The sequence below is a fragment of the Aquarana catesbeiana genome, linkage group LG01 (genome assembly GCF_042186555.1).
Source record: "Aquarana catesbeiana isolate 2022-GZ linkage group LG01, ASM4218655v1, whole genome shotgun sequence".
Lineage (NCBI taxonomy): Eukaryota > Metazoa > Chordata > Amphibia > Anura > Ranidae > Aquarana > Aquarana catesbeiana.
In genome coordinates, this window is record NC_133324.1 from 527423399 (window position 1) to 527440356 (window position 16958).

Below are 16958 nucleotides of genomic sequence, written 5' to 3' on the forward strand. Positions count from 1 at the left end.
TTTGTTGCCAACATCCCTAGGAGTAATTTGCACAGAGAAAGAGTACCCCCCAATCGTATGGGACTTTTAAGGCAACTAGATAAGAAAATTGAAATATATATGCATATAAAATTGACAACATTTTATTTAGAAAAATATTAAAAACTACTAGGTGCGTGAATCACCAATTAGAACATTTATTTAACCGCTTCAGCCCCGGAAGATTTTACCCCCTTCCTGACAGAGCGTTTTTTGCAATTCGTCACTGCGTCGTTTTAACTGACAATTGCGCGGTCGTGCGACGTGTCTTCCAAACAAAATTGATGTCCTTTTTTCCCCACAAATAGAGCTTTCTTTTGGCGGTATTTGAGCGCCTCTGCGATTTTTATTTTTTGCGCTATAAACAAAATAAGAGCGACAATTTTGAAAAAAACGCATTATTTTTTACATTTTGCTATAATAAATATCCCCAAAAATATATAAAAAAACATTTAGGCCGATCGTATTCTTCTACATATCTTTGGTAAAAAAAAATTGCAATAAGCGTTTATTGATTGGTTTGCGCAAAAGTTATAGCGTTTACAAAATAGAGGATAGTTTTATGGCATTTTTATTAATAATTTTTTTTTTACTAGTAATGGCAGTGATCAGCAATTTTTATTGTGACTGTGACGTTATGGCAGACATGTTGGACATTTTTAACACATTTTTGGGACCATTGTCATTTATACAGCGATCAGTGCGATTAAAAATGCACTGATTACTGTGTAAATGACACTGGCAGTGAAGGGGTTAACCACTAGGGGGCGGGGAGGGGTTAAGTATGTCCTAGGGGAGTGATTACTAACTGTAGTGGGATGGGCTAGCAGTGTCATTACTCTGATCACTGCTCCCGATGACAGGGAGCTGTGATCAGTGACACTTGTCACTAGGCAGAACGGGGAGATGCTGTTTACATCAGCATCTCCCCGTTCGTCCTCTCCGTGAGGCGATCGCTCGCATCCCGATCGAGTCCATGGGACCCGCGACCCGACTCACGGAGCTCCCGGCCGGTCGGGAAGGGGTTAAAGAGAAAAACAATACAGTATTTCTGGTTTGAAAGTTGTTGATCTCCTTTGTAGTTCGACGACGCGTTTCAGAATTTCAATGATACCTTCATCAGGGTCATTTCTTTCAGGAGAAGAGTGAGCAAATAACAATCTATAATAGAACATAGTAAGGACTGAGTACATGACATCCAAGGGACAAAGAATGAGCATCGCTGAAAACAAACAGGCAAATATAAACTCACCGATCAGCCAGATACTGCACCTATTGCACTGCCAATGTTGGATACATATGTCTACACAGATACATAATACTTGTACAGATGGATCTATACTTGAAGCACCCCCACCTTGATAATTCAAACAACCGGTCAGATAACTTTTAAAGGTATGCGACTGTTGTTGATCTCCTTAGTAGTTCATCCAACGCGTTTCAGGATTTCAATGTTGATCCCTTCATCAGGGACATTTCTTTCAGGAGAAGAGTGAGCAAATAACAATCTATAATAGAATATAGGAATGTAAACATCCTTGTGACAGCAAAAGGCATGTGACAGGTACTTTATGGAGAGATTTTTAAGACTCCAAATCCCTCCTCTGCCCTTAAAGTGGTTGTAAACCTTCATTTTTTTTTTTTTTTAGAATAACAAACATGTCTATACTTACCTGCTCTGTGCAATGGTTTTGCACAGAGCAGCCCTGATCCTCCTCTTCTGGGGTCCCCCGTCGGCATTCTAGGCCCCCCTTGGCAAGTTCCCCCATGGAAAGCTGCTTTCCATGGGGGCAGCTGTGCGTGCTCAAACCCGAGTCCCGCTGCTGCGTCCTTTGATACAGACAGCAGGATTCGGACTCGGCCCCACTCCCGCTCCCATGTCACAGCATTTGATTGTCAGCAGTGGGAGCCAATGGCTCCTTCTGCTATCAAGCTGCCAATGAGGAGGGAGATAGAGGTGGGAGCGGCTGCTGTTGTGCACCTCGCTAGAGCGGATCAGGCTCAGGTAAGAAAAAGGGGGGGCTGGGGGGGAGCTGCAGCACAGAAGGTTTTTCACCTAATACATACAATGCATTAAGGTGAAAAACCTTATGGCTTTAGAACCACCTTAAAAGCACCAAGGTCATTTTTTTTTTTTTTTTAATAGCGTAGTTGACATCAGGATAAACTGGAACTGATGTCAGGTCATCGCTTCCAAGTTACTATAGGGGAATGCTAATCAAAACTGATCCCGGCTTGCTGGTCAGCTGCCAAACGTGCCAGCTGGTCACTTCTGTCTCCCAATGGATCTCCCAAGTGCTTTTTTTAACCACTACTATGCCTTTATACTGGCTTTTGACATTTACAAATGCAACAATTTAGAGTTTGGATGACAGGTTTAGCACTGGGAAAAACTTTTTGAAAGATAAATAGTAAATTTTATATAAAACTATAAGGCTCATACCAAAATGAGGGACAAATGAGGAAGAAAGGGACAGAGGGACAGTCGCTCAAAATCAGGGACAGTTGTGAGCTATGGATTATGTAGGGAGGAATAATAAGGCAAAGTGAGATTATGAAAGAGGAGGAAAAAAGAGGCTGCAAGACTGTACTGTTTAGTAGGGAGAGAGAGAATGGCAGGGAAACCACACTAGAAGAGAGGAGAGAAGCATCAAGACCAGATTGTAGAGGAAGATAGAAGGCTGCAAGATCAGACTGTGGAGGAGGGGACAGAAGCATGCCAGATTGTCAAGGTGAGAAGATGCAGAAAGGTCAGATTCAGTGTTGCTAACCGCCCGTTAATTTACAGGCAGCCCGTAAATTTCAGTCCATTCTTGGGCTGCCCTAAATGCCTGTTGCGGGCAGTGGTGCCCATAAAAAAGGACCGACCATGCAACTGCGCATGCGCTGCTCTGAAGCCGGGTGGTGCATGCGCAGTAATGTAATGGTACCACCTGGTGCCATTTTTGAATAGAAGCTAGTAGCACTCATTCTTGGTGGTGCCTCGCCAGTCGCCACAGCAGAGGAGGAGAGGACAGTGACACTCCTGTGAGCTTGTGAGAGGAGGTAAAAAGGGGGCTGAGGAGGACATTACATTACTTAATGACATTGGATGCATGTTTGGGGTCATTGTCCTACAGCAGAATACATTTGTGGCCAATCACACGCCTCCCTAATGGATAAGTATCTACCTGTATTTATCAGCAGCATTGAAGACACCATAAGGCCCCTTTCACACGGGACGGATCCGTGTTGATCCGCCCCGTGTTTATCCGCTGCTCAGCGGGGATCGCTCCGTTTTCCCCAGCTGAGCAGGCAGATGACAGGGCGGGACCCGCACACTGTGCAGGGACCGCCCTGTCAGATCTCCGCTCTCCCCTATGGGGGATCGGAGGAACACGGACCGTCTGTCCGTGTTCCTCCGATCCGCTCTGCAGACGGATAGAAAAATAGGATTTTCTTCCGTCCGCAGAATCGGACGAGAGCGGAGCCGGACGACATCGGGTGTTAGCGGATGTACATCCGCTGACACCCGCTATCCCATAGGGATGCATGTATGTCCGTATTTCATCCGAAAACGGATGGATGAAATACGGACATACTGTCCGCATGTGTGAAAGGGGCCTTAATCCTGGCCAAATCTCCAACTCCATTTGCAGAAATGCAGCCCCAAACTTGCATGGAACCTCCACCATGCTTTAATATTAGCTGCAGACACTTATTAGTGTACAGCTCCAGCCCTTCGAAACAAACTCCCTCCTGCTACAGCCAAATATTTCATTTTTTTTTGTAATTCCTTTATTACCAAAGAAAGTTACAGTCAACAGTCAAAGTATGCAGGGACAACAAATATCACAGTCAAAAAACACAGGAAGGGTCACATAAGCAGAGACATAGAACATCATGCCCAGTGCTGCACATTACCCATGGTCATAAAGAAACTATTACGGTTGTGCGGAAATTGGTCATTGCATCACGCTGGGGAGCCCAACAAACAATTATATGGCAGACCCAAAAACACATGTATTGGAATGCTTCACATACAATTAAGTGGAGTAACTTGGATTAGTATCCTTTTAACATCACAGGAGATAATGCTTCCCTATGGCCTGTCTAGCCCAGCAATGGGATAACATAAAAGGCAAAATGTAGGCAGGGATATACACCATAATAGAACAACATGGTCCATTACTGGGTCAGGAAAATTGAGGAGGGGAAGCAGCCAGAGGAGGAAAGGATTAAGGGATTGAATGTCTCCAAAGCAGGTAAGAAACGGGATAAAGAGGGGAGAGAGAAAAAAGTGCAGAGAAGGCCTCTCGCCCAGGGAGTGGAGTTGAATTCAAGTTGTCAGTTCGATTGTGCCACCTCTTGAAGATAAGCGTCAGTATACACAATATGGTTCCAAGAACGCCAGGTCTCTCGGAAGGTCGCCTCCCAGTTGTGCAAGGTAGCGGTGAGGTCCTCCGTGTCTCTCAATTTGTTTACTTTAGAAAACCAAAGAAATTTTGATGGAGGGTTCTCTGATCTCCAACAGAGGGGCATGCATGCCTTGGCCACATTCAGCAGCTGGATTGTAAAAGAGGCCTTATACTTCTTGATCTGTCTCTCTGAAAGGTGAAGTAGACAGGCCGCAGGGTTCCCTTCTAAAAGAGCCCTAGTTTAGGACAATTCCAAAAAATATAGCGCATCATTCCCTCAGCGTTTTTGCAATGCCAGCATACACTGGGAACCTGAGGGAAGAAACAATGTAAAGTCTTAAGGACTCTGTACCATCTGGTCAAGATCTTGTAACCTGTCTCCTGGAGCCTGGTAGCTATAGAGGACTTTTGGGCAAAATGGAGGATCTTCTCTTTTTGAAAATCAGTGAACTGGGTGCCTAGGTCTCCCATTTGGATAGGAAGAGTGGCACATAGCCCTCCGCTGGCCGAGTCAGGGAGTAGGGATGGGCCGAATCGACCCCTGTTCAGTTTGCACCATAACTTTCAAACACCGCGAATGTTCGGACCAGAATAGCGAACACCATTAAAGTCAATGGGACCCGAACGTCAAAAATCAAAAATGCCCATTTTGAAGGCTTATATGCAAGTAATTGGGCATACAATTGTTATAGGGGTCCGGGTCAATAAAAAAAAAGTTTGTGAAAAATGTCATTTTTAAAAACTATGTGGTGTTAAACTGGCAGTAACGCACACAAAAGGATATGGAGTTAAACTGGCAGTAACGCACACAGAAGTAAATGCCGTTAAACTGGCAGTAACGCACACAGAACTATATGGCGTTAAACTGGCAGTAACACACGTAAAATTATATGGCGTTAAACTGGCAGTAACGCACACAGAAGTAAATGGCGTTAAACTGGCAGTAACGCAATCAAATAGATCGTGTTCAACCGTCACTACACTGATGCTATCTGAACTGTCCCTACTCTAGCTATACACTAATGTCAAGATTACTGACACGGTCTCACTACACTACACTGAAACTATATGAGCTGTCCCTACTCTGGACCGGCTCCGCCCGACAACAAATTGTCAGTACTAGGATCCCTTTAGGACCCAGCACAACTCACCTGACACAGCCTTTGCCTGGGAAACAACAATGATTGGCCAGATCACCTTTAAAACACTTGTATCAGCATTCAATCATTGCTCGTGTTAGAGTTTACCTTGTGTTTGATCCAGTTGATATCTGCTCTGTGTATTTCGTGTATGACCCGGTTCGTTTGACTCAGTTTGCTTGCTTCTGATTCGGTACCGTTTGGACTCTGATCTTCCTGTGTATGACCCAGCTTGCCTAGACTACGCTTTGCCTGATTCTACTGTAGTACCTTCATCCGCAGTGGTGAACTACAAGCACCAGACACCATCTATCCTCATCTGCAGCGGTGAACTACAAGGTCCAGCAAACATCTACAGCGGTGAACTACAAGTCCCAGCTGACCTGCTCTGCTCAGACCTGCTCATGGTATGTGCTCTTGTTCTTTGAACTCTTTGCATAATCAGAACACCTGAACTGTTACCTGTTATATGCTCCTAGCCTTGACATTAACACGAGCCATAAATAATAAGGGAAACCTATCATGGATCCTGAGCAGGCTCAGTTGTTTGCACAGGAACTTTGCCGCTTATCCCATCAAGTTCAGGAAATGGCCACAGAGCTCACCAAGGTGCAATCTCCTTCTATTACCACCGCTACAAAAACTCCATCTGAACCAAAAATTCCTTTGCCTGACCGGTTTTCTGGTGACCGTAAAGGGTTTTGCAACTTTAAAAACAGCTGCAAATTATATTTCAAGTTAAGGCCATCCTCGTCTGGCCCTGAAACTCAGAGGGTTCAAATCATTATCTCTCTACTACAGGGTGACCCCCAGGCTTGGGCCTTTAACCTGGAACCAAACCATCCAGCCTTGCTAACAGTAGATGCCTTCTTTGAAGCCCTAGGGTTGCTTTATGATGATCCAGATCGTGCTGCTACTGCAGAATCAACCCTGCGTAACTTAAAGCAAGGAACTACCACAGCTGAAATGTATTGCTCAGAGTTTCGCAGGTGGGCCCCGGAATCTGGCTGGAATGATGCAGCACGCCGCAGCCAGTTTAGAATGGGCCTTTCAGATGCAATTAAGGATGCTCTGGTCAACTTCTCCTACCCAGCCTCACTGAAGGAGGCTATGAGTCTAGCCATTAGAATTGACCGCCGCCAGCGAGAGAGGAGACGAGAACAAACTACAGCTGTGGCAAACTATATACCTCCCTTGCCACCTGACTATTCCACCTCCAGTGCCAAATCTGAGGAAGAACCTATGCAGTTAGGCTCCACCCGGTTATCTGCCCAGGAACACACGCCCCGGCGTAACATGGGACTCTGCTTGTATTGTAGCCTCAAGGGTCATATGCTCCGTTCCTGCCCTACACGTCCGGGAAACTCCAGGACCTAGGTAATTGCGGGGAGGTTACCTTAGGTCTGCTCTCATCTCCCCAGGGGGACAATCGTATTCTTTTACCCGCTGTCATTCACTTTGGGACAGGGGCTTATGAACTGCTGGCCTTGGTAGATTCTGGAGCTGCTGAAAATTTTATTGATAAGACTCTGATTACCTCTTTGTCCCTGGAAACTTATGCTCTAGATTGCCCAGTCCGCCTGATTTCCGTGGATAATCGGCCTCTCTCACAAGATCTAGTGCTCCAATCCACCAACCCTTTCCAGTTACAATTGGGGGCTTTGCATTGGGAGAAGATTTCATGTCTTGTTATTGAATCTCCATCCACTCCTTTGATCCTAGGCCTTCCTTGGCTTCAGAAGCACAATCCTGTAATTGACTGGCGAACAGGAAATATTCTGGCTTGGTCCAATCAGTGTAAAAAGAACTGCATCCAGCACCCTGTTCGACTTGCTACCTGTCAAGTGGGAATGGAACAGATTCCACTTTGTTATAAGGACTTTTGGGATGTGTTTTCTAAAGGGATTGCTGACACTTTACCACCTCATCGCAGTTATGATTGTCCCATTGACCTCTTGCCTGACACTACACCTCCTCGAGGTAGAGTCTTTCCACTGTCTGAGCCAGAGAATCTTGCCTTGCAAGAATACATCCAGGAAAACCTAGCTAAGGGTTTCATCCGTCCCTCCACTTCTCCCGCAGGAGCAGGATGCTTCTTTGTCCCAAAGAAGGATGGGGGACTGAGACTTTGTGTTGATTACAGAGGTCTAAATAAAATAACTGTTCCCAATCGGTATCCTCTTCCTCTCATCACAGAATTGTTCTCTCAAATCCAGGGAGCCAAAATCTTCTCCAAACTGGACTTAAGGGGAGCCTATAATCTGGTGCGCATACGTGCAGGCGACGAGTGGAAGACAGCCTTTAACACCAAGGATGGTCATTACGAATGTCTTGTCAAGCCTTTCGGTCTCAGAAATGCACCAGCTGTCTTTCAGAACTTTATGAATGACATTTTCCGTGACATGTTGGGTCGCTTCATGCTTGTATATTTAGAGGACATTTTGATATATTCTCCCAATCTTGAAACACATCAGAAACATGTCTGCTCGGTATTGGCCCGATTAAAGACTCACTCCCTTTTTGTAAAGCCTGAAAAATGTTCTTTCCATGTTGAACAAGTACCTTTCCTAGGCTACCTAATTTCTGACACAGGCCTCACCATGGATCCAGCCAGGATTCAAGCCATTTTAGACTGGGCACCACCTTCAGACCTGAAGGCAGTTCAGTGCTTCCTAGGCTTTGCAAATTTCTACCGAAAATTCATTAAGAACTTTGCCATCATTGCACATCCCATCACCTCTCTCACCAGGAAGACTCCGACTACCTTTAAATGGTTTACTGAAGCCCAGGCAGCCTTCACTCAGTTAAAGAAAGCCTTTACCTCTGCACCAATCCTACGCCATCCTGTTCCTGAGCTACCTTTTATTGTGGAGGTAGATGCATCTGAAGTAGGGGTGGGGGCGCTTTTGTCACAAAAGGATCCTGTAAACGCTGCCATCCACCCCTGTGCCTTCTTGTCTCGGAAATATTCCCCAGCAGAGCATAATTATGATATAGGCAACAGAGAACTTCTAGCCATAAAGCTCGCTTTGGAGGAATGGAGACATTGGCTGGAGGGAGCTCGCTATCCATTCATAGTTCTGACTGACCACAAAAACCTTGAATACATCCGTTCTGCTAAAAGACTGAACTCACGTCAAGCCAGGTGGTCATTGTTCTTCTCCAGATTTGACTTCACAATTTCATATTTACCAGGACCAAAAAACATTAAGGCTGACGCCTTGTCTCGCAGCTTTTTATCAGAGTCTCCTCCTCCGCTTCCACCACAACCCATTATCTCTGAGGATAGGATTTTGGCTTTCACCCAGACTGACATCTCTGAGGCCTTGTTACCTGCACAGGCTGAAGCCCCTCCCTCCACTCCCTCCGGTATGCTTTTTGTGCCCCTGGCTCTTCGTTTGCAGGTATTGCAGCAGGTACATGCATCAAAACCTGCAGCACATCCGGGGTTTAGACAAACTTTTGAGATTATCTCTCGCAACCTCTGGTGGCCATCGATTAGGCAGGATGTGTTAGCCTTCGTCCAGGCCTGTGAAGTTTGTGCCAGAAGCAAGAGCAGTACCTCTAAGCCGCCCGGTCTCCTACGTCCTCTACCAATACCTACCTGTCCCTGGACCCATTTATCTATGGACTTTATCACTGACTTGCCTCCGTCCCAGGGATGTTCCACGATCTGGGTGGTGGTAGACAGGTTTAGTAAAATGGCCCACTTTGTTCCGCTTCTGAAACTTCCATCTGCTAAAGAACTGGCATCTTTATTCATTAAACATGTTTTCAGGCTCCATAGGGCACCAATTAACATTGTCTCAGACCGTGGCTCTCAGTTTATAGCCCAGTTTTGGAAGGCCCTTTGCTCTCAGCTGGGGATTAAGTTATCATATTCTTCAGCATATCATCCTGAGACAAACGGCCAAACAGAAAGGACTAATCAGACTCTAGAGAAGATGGTACGTTGTCTGATGGCCAATGATGAGGTGGAGTGGGTCAACGTCCTGCCATGGGCAGAGTTTGCCTTTAATAATTGTGCCAGCACATCTACAGGGACCTCTCCTTTCTTCTGTGTTTACGGGTTGCATCCTCGTGTGTGCTCCTTTGATCTGCCACCCTCTGATGTGCCAGATGCCAACACCACAATTGAAAATTTCTCCAAAATCTGGTCCGATGTTAATCGTGCTATTTCTCGCTCTGTGCAGGCTTTTAAGAAAATGGCTGACAAGAGGCGCTCAAAGGCACCAGGATATAAAGTTGGTGACAAAGTGTGGCTATCATCTAGGAATCTGTCCCTGCATGTTCCATCTAAAAAACTTGGCCCAAAATTCATCGGGCCCTATGAAATTTGGGAGATTGTTAATCCTGTATCCTATAGATTAAAACTCCCCCCATCCATGCGCATTCCAAATGTCTTTCATGTTTCATTGTTGAAACCTGTTCATTCCAGCCTCCAAGTAAATGAACCAGAACCTGTGGATGTGTTGGACAGTCAGGAATATGAAGTGGCATTTATTCTTGATTCCAGATGAGTGCGCAATTCCTTACAATATCTCGTTCATTGGAAAGGTTTCGGCCCAGAGGATCGATCTTGGGTCCCAGCTCGTGATCTTCATGCTGACCGACTTAAGAAGAAGTTCCATCTTCGTTATCCAAGTAAGCCTGGGGGTGCAGGAGCAACCCCTCGAGAAAGGGGGGGGTACTGTCAGTACTAGGATCCCTTTAGGACCCAGCACAACTCACCTGACACAGCCTTTGCCTGGGAAACAACAATGATTGGCCAGATCACCTTTAAAACACTTGTATCAGCATTCAATCATTGCTCGTGTTAGAGTTTACCTTGTGTTTGATCCAGTTGATATCTGCTCTGTGTATTTCGTGTATGACCTGGCTCGTTTGACTCTGCTTGCTTCTGATTTGGTACCGTTTGGACTCTGATCTTCCTGTGTATGACCCAGCTTGCCTAGACTACGCTTTGCCTGATTCTACTGTAGTACCTTCATCTGCAGTGGTGAACTACAAGCACCAGACATCTATCCTCACCTGCAGTGGTGAACTACAAGCACCAGACACCATCTATCCTCATCTGCAGCAGTGAACTACAAGGTCCAGCAAACATCTACAGCGGTGAACTACCGTGTCCCAGCTGACCTGCTCTGCTCAGACCTGCTCATGGTATGTGCTCTTGTTCTTTGAACTCTTTGCATAATCAGAACACCTGTACTGTTACCTGTTATATGCTCCTAGCCTTGACACAAATGTGTTCCAGTTCAGTGAGATGGCAAGATGCACCCGATGTCCATTGACACCTTTACAGAAAGTTGCGTAACTGAATACCACTCAAAAATATTTAAAATTTTGACTCATCAGTACAGAACACCTGAACTGTGTGTATATATATATATATATATATATATATATATATATATATATATAAAAACGTACAGTGACGCACAGAACTATATGGCGTTAAACTGGCAGTAATGCACGCAAAATGATGTGGCGTTAAACTGGCAGTAACGCACACAAAAGGATATGAAGTTAAACTGGCAGTAACGCACACAGAAGTAAATGCCATTAAACTGGCAGTAACGCACACAGAACTATATGGCGTTAAACTGGCAGTAACAGACATAAAACTATATGGCGTTAAACTGGCAGTAACGCACACAGAAGTAAATGGCGTTAAACTGGCAGTAAAGCACACAGAACTATATGGCGTTAAACTGGCAGTAATGCACACAGAAGTAAATGGCATGAAACTGGCAGTAACGCAATCAAATAGATGGTGTTCAACCGTCACTACACTGATGCTATCTGAACTGTCCCTACTCTAGCTATACACTAATGTCAAGATTACTGACACGGTCTTACTATGCTACACTGAAACTATATGAGCTATCCCTACTCTACACTAATGCATGTATGAATGACACGGTCTCACTACACTACAGTGAAACTATCTGAGCTGTCTCTACTCTAGCTACACACTATACAAAGCTGAATGATGGTCCTCCTCACTACACTCACACTATCCCTAGACTGACACTAAACTAATATTCTACACTGACAATTGAAGCAAAATAGCACAGTATAGCACACTAACTAATAGCACTGAATAGAGCCCTGTTCTATCTTTTGCCACGCTGAAATCACACTGAAAATGGCTGCCATTGAAAGAATACTTTCATACTGTGGGATGGGAATGAGCCATGATTGGATAAAGTCATGATGACAGTGTTCAATCATGACTCTGACAGTGCTCTGTGCCCTGATTGGCTGAAGCTTTCACTGCTTCAGCTACTCAGGGCTTGCAATGCACCGTTCAGCGCCGCAATGCATTGTGGTCGGTTCGGGGGCCAAACAAACGGTCGAACGACCCGTTTGTTCGGCTGTTCATCGCATGTCTGAACAGCGAAAGTTTGGCTCAAACTTTTGCTCGGGCCAAACCGTTCGCCCATCCCTATCAGGGAGTCATAAATTATGGAAAGGCCATGGTGGACCAGCTCCGCCCGACAACAAATGTGTTCCAGTTCAGTAAGTTGGCGAGATGCACCCGATGTCCATAGACACCTTTGCAGAAAGTTGCGTAACTGAATACCACTTAAAAATATCTAAAATTTTGACTCATCGGTACAGAACACCTGAACTGTGTGTGTATATATATATATACACACACACACACACACACACACACACACACACAAATATCGTATACATTGTAAGATGGTGAGAAGGTAAGAGGACTGCTGGATGTAGGAAGGCACTTTTTTCTTATGCCGCGTACACACGGTTTTCGACCACAAAAGTCCGACGGACTTATGCCCCATACACACGGTCGGACATTGATCGGACATTCCAACAACAAAATCCTAGGATTTTTTCCAATTGATGTTGGCTCAAACTTGTTTTGCGTACACACGGTCGCACAAAGTTGTCGGAATTTCCGATCGCCAACAACGCGGTGACGTCAACCACGTCTGATGAGACTAGAAAAGGCTAGTTCAGAACCAAGCACGGCACCCTTTGGGCTCCTTTTGCTAATCTTGTGTTAGTAAAAGTTTGGTGAGAGACGATTCGCGCTTTTTCAGACTCGTGGCTTTCAGATCGTTTTCTGCGGTTCAGTTTGTGCTTGTGGGTTTGTATCTGCTCTTCAGTGCGTGCAGTCAGTTCGTATCAGAGTTTTCTGTGCGATCTTGCCCGCTCGTTGCTGTTTTTCAGGTCGCTCTTCACAGGCCTTGCTGTTCTTCAGTGCGTTCTGTTACTTCGTTCTGAGTAGCCGACCGTTTTCTAGCCATGTTGCGTATACGTACGTGCTGTTCGTGCTGTGCGGGGGCTTGGTGTTGGGGTCCTGACCTTGACACAAGTCCAGTCCATGAACAGGGTGGGGAGGAGTTCATGGACCAAGAATTGGTTGCTTCAGCGTGACCAGTTCTCTCATATGCCTTTGCTCCGTGAGATCCGTGAGAACAATCCTGATGATTTCAGGAACTTTCTCAGGATGACGGACCCCGTATTTCACCGTCTGCTGGCTTTGCTGACCCCCTATATTAGCAGGCAGGATACCTGCATGAGGCAAGCCATCACTGCGGAGCAGAGGCTCGTCGCTACCCTGCGGTACTTGGCGACAGGGAGAAGTCTGCAGGACTTGAAGTTCTCGACAGACATCTCCCCCCAGGCTCTGGGTATCATTATCCCAGAGACCTGTTCTGCCATCATCCAGGTCCTGCAGAAGGAGTATATGAAGGTAAGATTTTTATCCTTTAATATCACATTTTATTGTATATAATGTTTGCTAATATATTGTATTTCTCTCCTCATTCCCAAATTACCATAATTGTAATATGCTGTGAATGTCCCCTTTGTTCTCATGCATGCTGGATTTTTATGTAATTATTTTTTTAGTCCTTCATACATATTTGCCTTCAATAACCTCCCCAGCATGCTCTCCTGCCCCTATATTCACCTCATGTAGTCACTTAACAATGTATTTTGTCAGCTCCATAGTAGTGCTTTACCCCAAACACCCCCTAAAATGTTTGGAAATGTGATTTGTGCTTTAAATTCAGGCAGAGTGACAGAGGCTTTTTTTTGTGGTGTTCCCAAATCATTTTTATTAACCCTCCCTCCCCCCAACTGCTAAGTCAGCTGAACCCAGTTCTCTATCTATCTTCAATCATCTATTTGCTGACTTTGCCAAACCCATACACACTATACCCATCTCTTTTGTGGTCAGATGTATGGATGAATTCCCCAAAGCATGTAGTGCAAGGGCCTGCCTGCATACTTTCAAATGATACTGTTTCAAGTTTTTGGATACTTTTATTATCTTGATAGGTAATAGCAGAATGTCCAAATGTGCTCAAATGTGTACAGTGTGTATTTATATCTTTGTATTAGGACACTTCTTACCTGTCCAGTGGGCTGCCAATAGTGTAACTAAGGAGGGGCTGTTCCAAATAATACCCTGTATTTAGGTATTCATCTCTCAATGAAGTGGAGAGGGTTACCTGTCCAAGATTCCCCACCCCCTATAATGTTAGAAATGGCCCATGAGAGGGGGGGGGGATATGATAGGTGTACCTTTGTCACGACTAATACTCACCGAGGCCAAGATGCCGAGAGCGGCTCACCCTTACGACCACGCGCACCCAAGCCCCTGGAAGTGATACAGGGAGTTGGGGGCACGCGGAGGCACGGGCTTCCGGTAACTGCAGAATTCCAGGAAGGCCTGATGGGAGTCCTAGTTGCTGGTCGGTAATACACCGACGGGTGCCGTTCGGTACCGGGGAACTGAAAAACAGGAAGCCCGTTAAGCAAGCAGAGGTCAGAACCGGGGTATCAGGCAGAGCAGAGTCCGTGGTGCAAGCAGAGGTCAGAACCGGGGTATCAGGCAGAGCAGAGTCCGTGGTGCAAGCAGAGGTCAGAACCGGGGTATCAGGCAGACAGAGTAGTCCGTATTACAAGCAGAGGTCAAGGGTATCAGGCAGGCAGAGTAATCCGTAGTACAGGCAGAGGTCAAGGGTATCATGCAGGCAGAGTAATCCGTAGTACAGGCAGAGGTCAAGGGTATCAGGCAGGCAGAGTAATCGTAGTACAGGCAGAGGTTCAGCACAGGTTATCAGGAACTGAGAGATTTCAGTAGTTCAGGGGACAGGACACAGCTGACAACAAACCAGCAACCAGACTGGGTGCTGGAGCCGTCAGAAGTAGCCTCCCTGGTGAGCGCGTCAGCGTGGCGCGCTACCGGGTACCCGCGCGGGTGACGGCGCGCACACGGGGACCGCACCATTGGGCCGCGAACGGGTGTACGTCGCAGCGCTAGTCCACCGCGCATGCGCCCCGAAGCCCGGCGGACGGAGGCAACCTGCATCTCCCGACAGTGCCCCCCTCCTAAGGGCGGCCACTGGACGCCCAGGCTGGACACCAATTCTGGATGATCTCGATGGAAGGCTTGAATTAAGCGTGGTGCATGCAGGTTTCTTGCGGGTTCCCAAGAATTGTCCTCAGGTGGGTATCCCTTCCACTGGATCAAGTACTGTAGTTGCCTGCCCTTTTTCCTACAATTAAGGATGGACTCTACCTCGAACTCGTTCTCCCCATCCACCCTAATTGGTGGAGGAGGAAATTCTCCTCTTTCTGGAAAAGCGCTGGCCACCACAGGCTTCAACAAGGATACATGGAAGACAGGATGGATCCTGTACGTTTTTGGTAGTGCTAGCTCCATAGCCACAGGGTTGATGATTCTTTTGATAGGGAAAGGACCAATGAACTTGGGTCCCAGTTTCCGAGATGGCACAGATAATTTAAGATTGGTGGTGGACAACCAGACCTCCTCCCCTATATTTTTAACGTTGGATTCTCCCTCCTGCCCCGGTCATACTGTTCCTTGTAGTCCCCTTGAGCTTTCTGTAACATGTCTTGGATCTTCTGGAAATTAGATTGTAAAGAGGTTATCCTGTCATGAACTGCAGGGACTGCTATCTCAGGAATATCGTTAGACAGAAACGTGGGGTGGAATCCGCAATTTGCCCAGAAAAGCGTTTGGTTGGTAGCTGCGTGAACGGAATTGTTATAAGCGAACTCCGCATATGGGAGAAGACTTGCCCAATCATCCTGGGATCCTGAGCAGAAACAACGGAGGTATTGCTCTAAGGTCTGGTTCGTCCTCTCCGTTTGGCCGTTGCTCTGAGGATGGTAAGCTGATGAGAAACAAACTTTGATATCCAGGGCTTTGCAGAGCTCCCTCCAGAATTTGGACGTAAATTGCACGCCCCTATCCGACACAATACTCTTTGGAATGCCATGGAGCCTGATGATTTCTTTCAGAAAAATATTGGCCGTCTCCACGGCAGAAGGGGTGCCCTTCATGGGCAAAAAATGAACCATCTTGGAGAGATGGTCAACCACGACAAAAATAGTGGTAAAACCCCCCGAGGCTGGCAAGTCCACGATGAAATCCATGGACACGTCGGCCCATGGCCGTTCTGGAATGGGCAGGGGTTTGAGCAGACCCCAGGACTTAGTGTTTTGGCCCTTGTTCCGCTGACATAGAGGACAGGAGGCCACATATTCCCTGCAATCCCATCTCCACCCAGGCCACCAGAAGGAGTGAGAGATCAGCTCAGACGTCTTCCTTATCCCGAAGTGCCCTGCCAGTTTATGGTCATGGCACATTTTAAGGGTTAATGACCGTGTCTCCCGAGGTACAAAAATTTTTCCATGGATCCAAAAAAAATTCCCATATTTTTTCAAGGAATGTACCTCTGTTTCCGTACATGAGTTAGACGAAGATTTGATGGATGACATCAAGTCCGCCTGTGCCAGCCCAAGGAAGTTTTGAGGAGAGAGGATTGGCTTGGTTCCGGAGTCTGGGGATCTGCCGAGAACATCCGAGAGAGTGCGTCTGCATTTCCATTCTTTGCACCAGGTCTGTAGGATATGTGAAAATTGAAGCGAGAGAAGAAAAGGGCCCAACGGGCTTGTCTGGGCTTTAGCCGTTTTGCTGTCCGGAGGTATTCAAGGTTCTTGTGATCTGTAAAGATCATTACTGGGTGTAGTGCCCCCTCAAGCAAATACCTTCATTCCTCCAGGGCGAATTTTATGGCCAGCAGCTCCCTGTCACCCACGTTGTAGTTTAATTCCAGCGGGCTGAGTCTCCGGGGTGCAAACGCAACGGGATGTAGGATGGCTTTAGGTCCCTGTCTTTGGGAAAGAATTGCTCCTGTTGCAATTTCCGTAGCGTCCACCTCCAATACAAATGGCTGAGAAGGGTCGGGGTGACGAAGAATTGGAGTGGAACTGAACAGGGTCTTCAATCTCAGGAAGGCTTTCTATGTGGCTTGGGACCACCGGAAGGAACCGTGCTGGCGGGTTAGCTGGGTGATAGGTGCCACTATGGCAGAGAATCCAACAA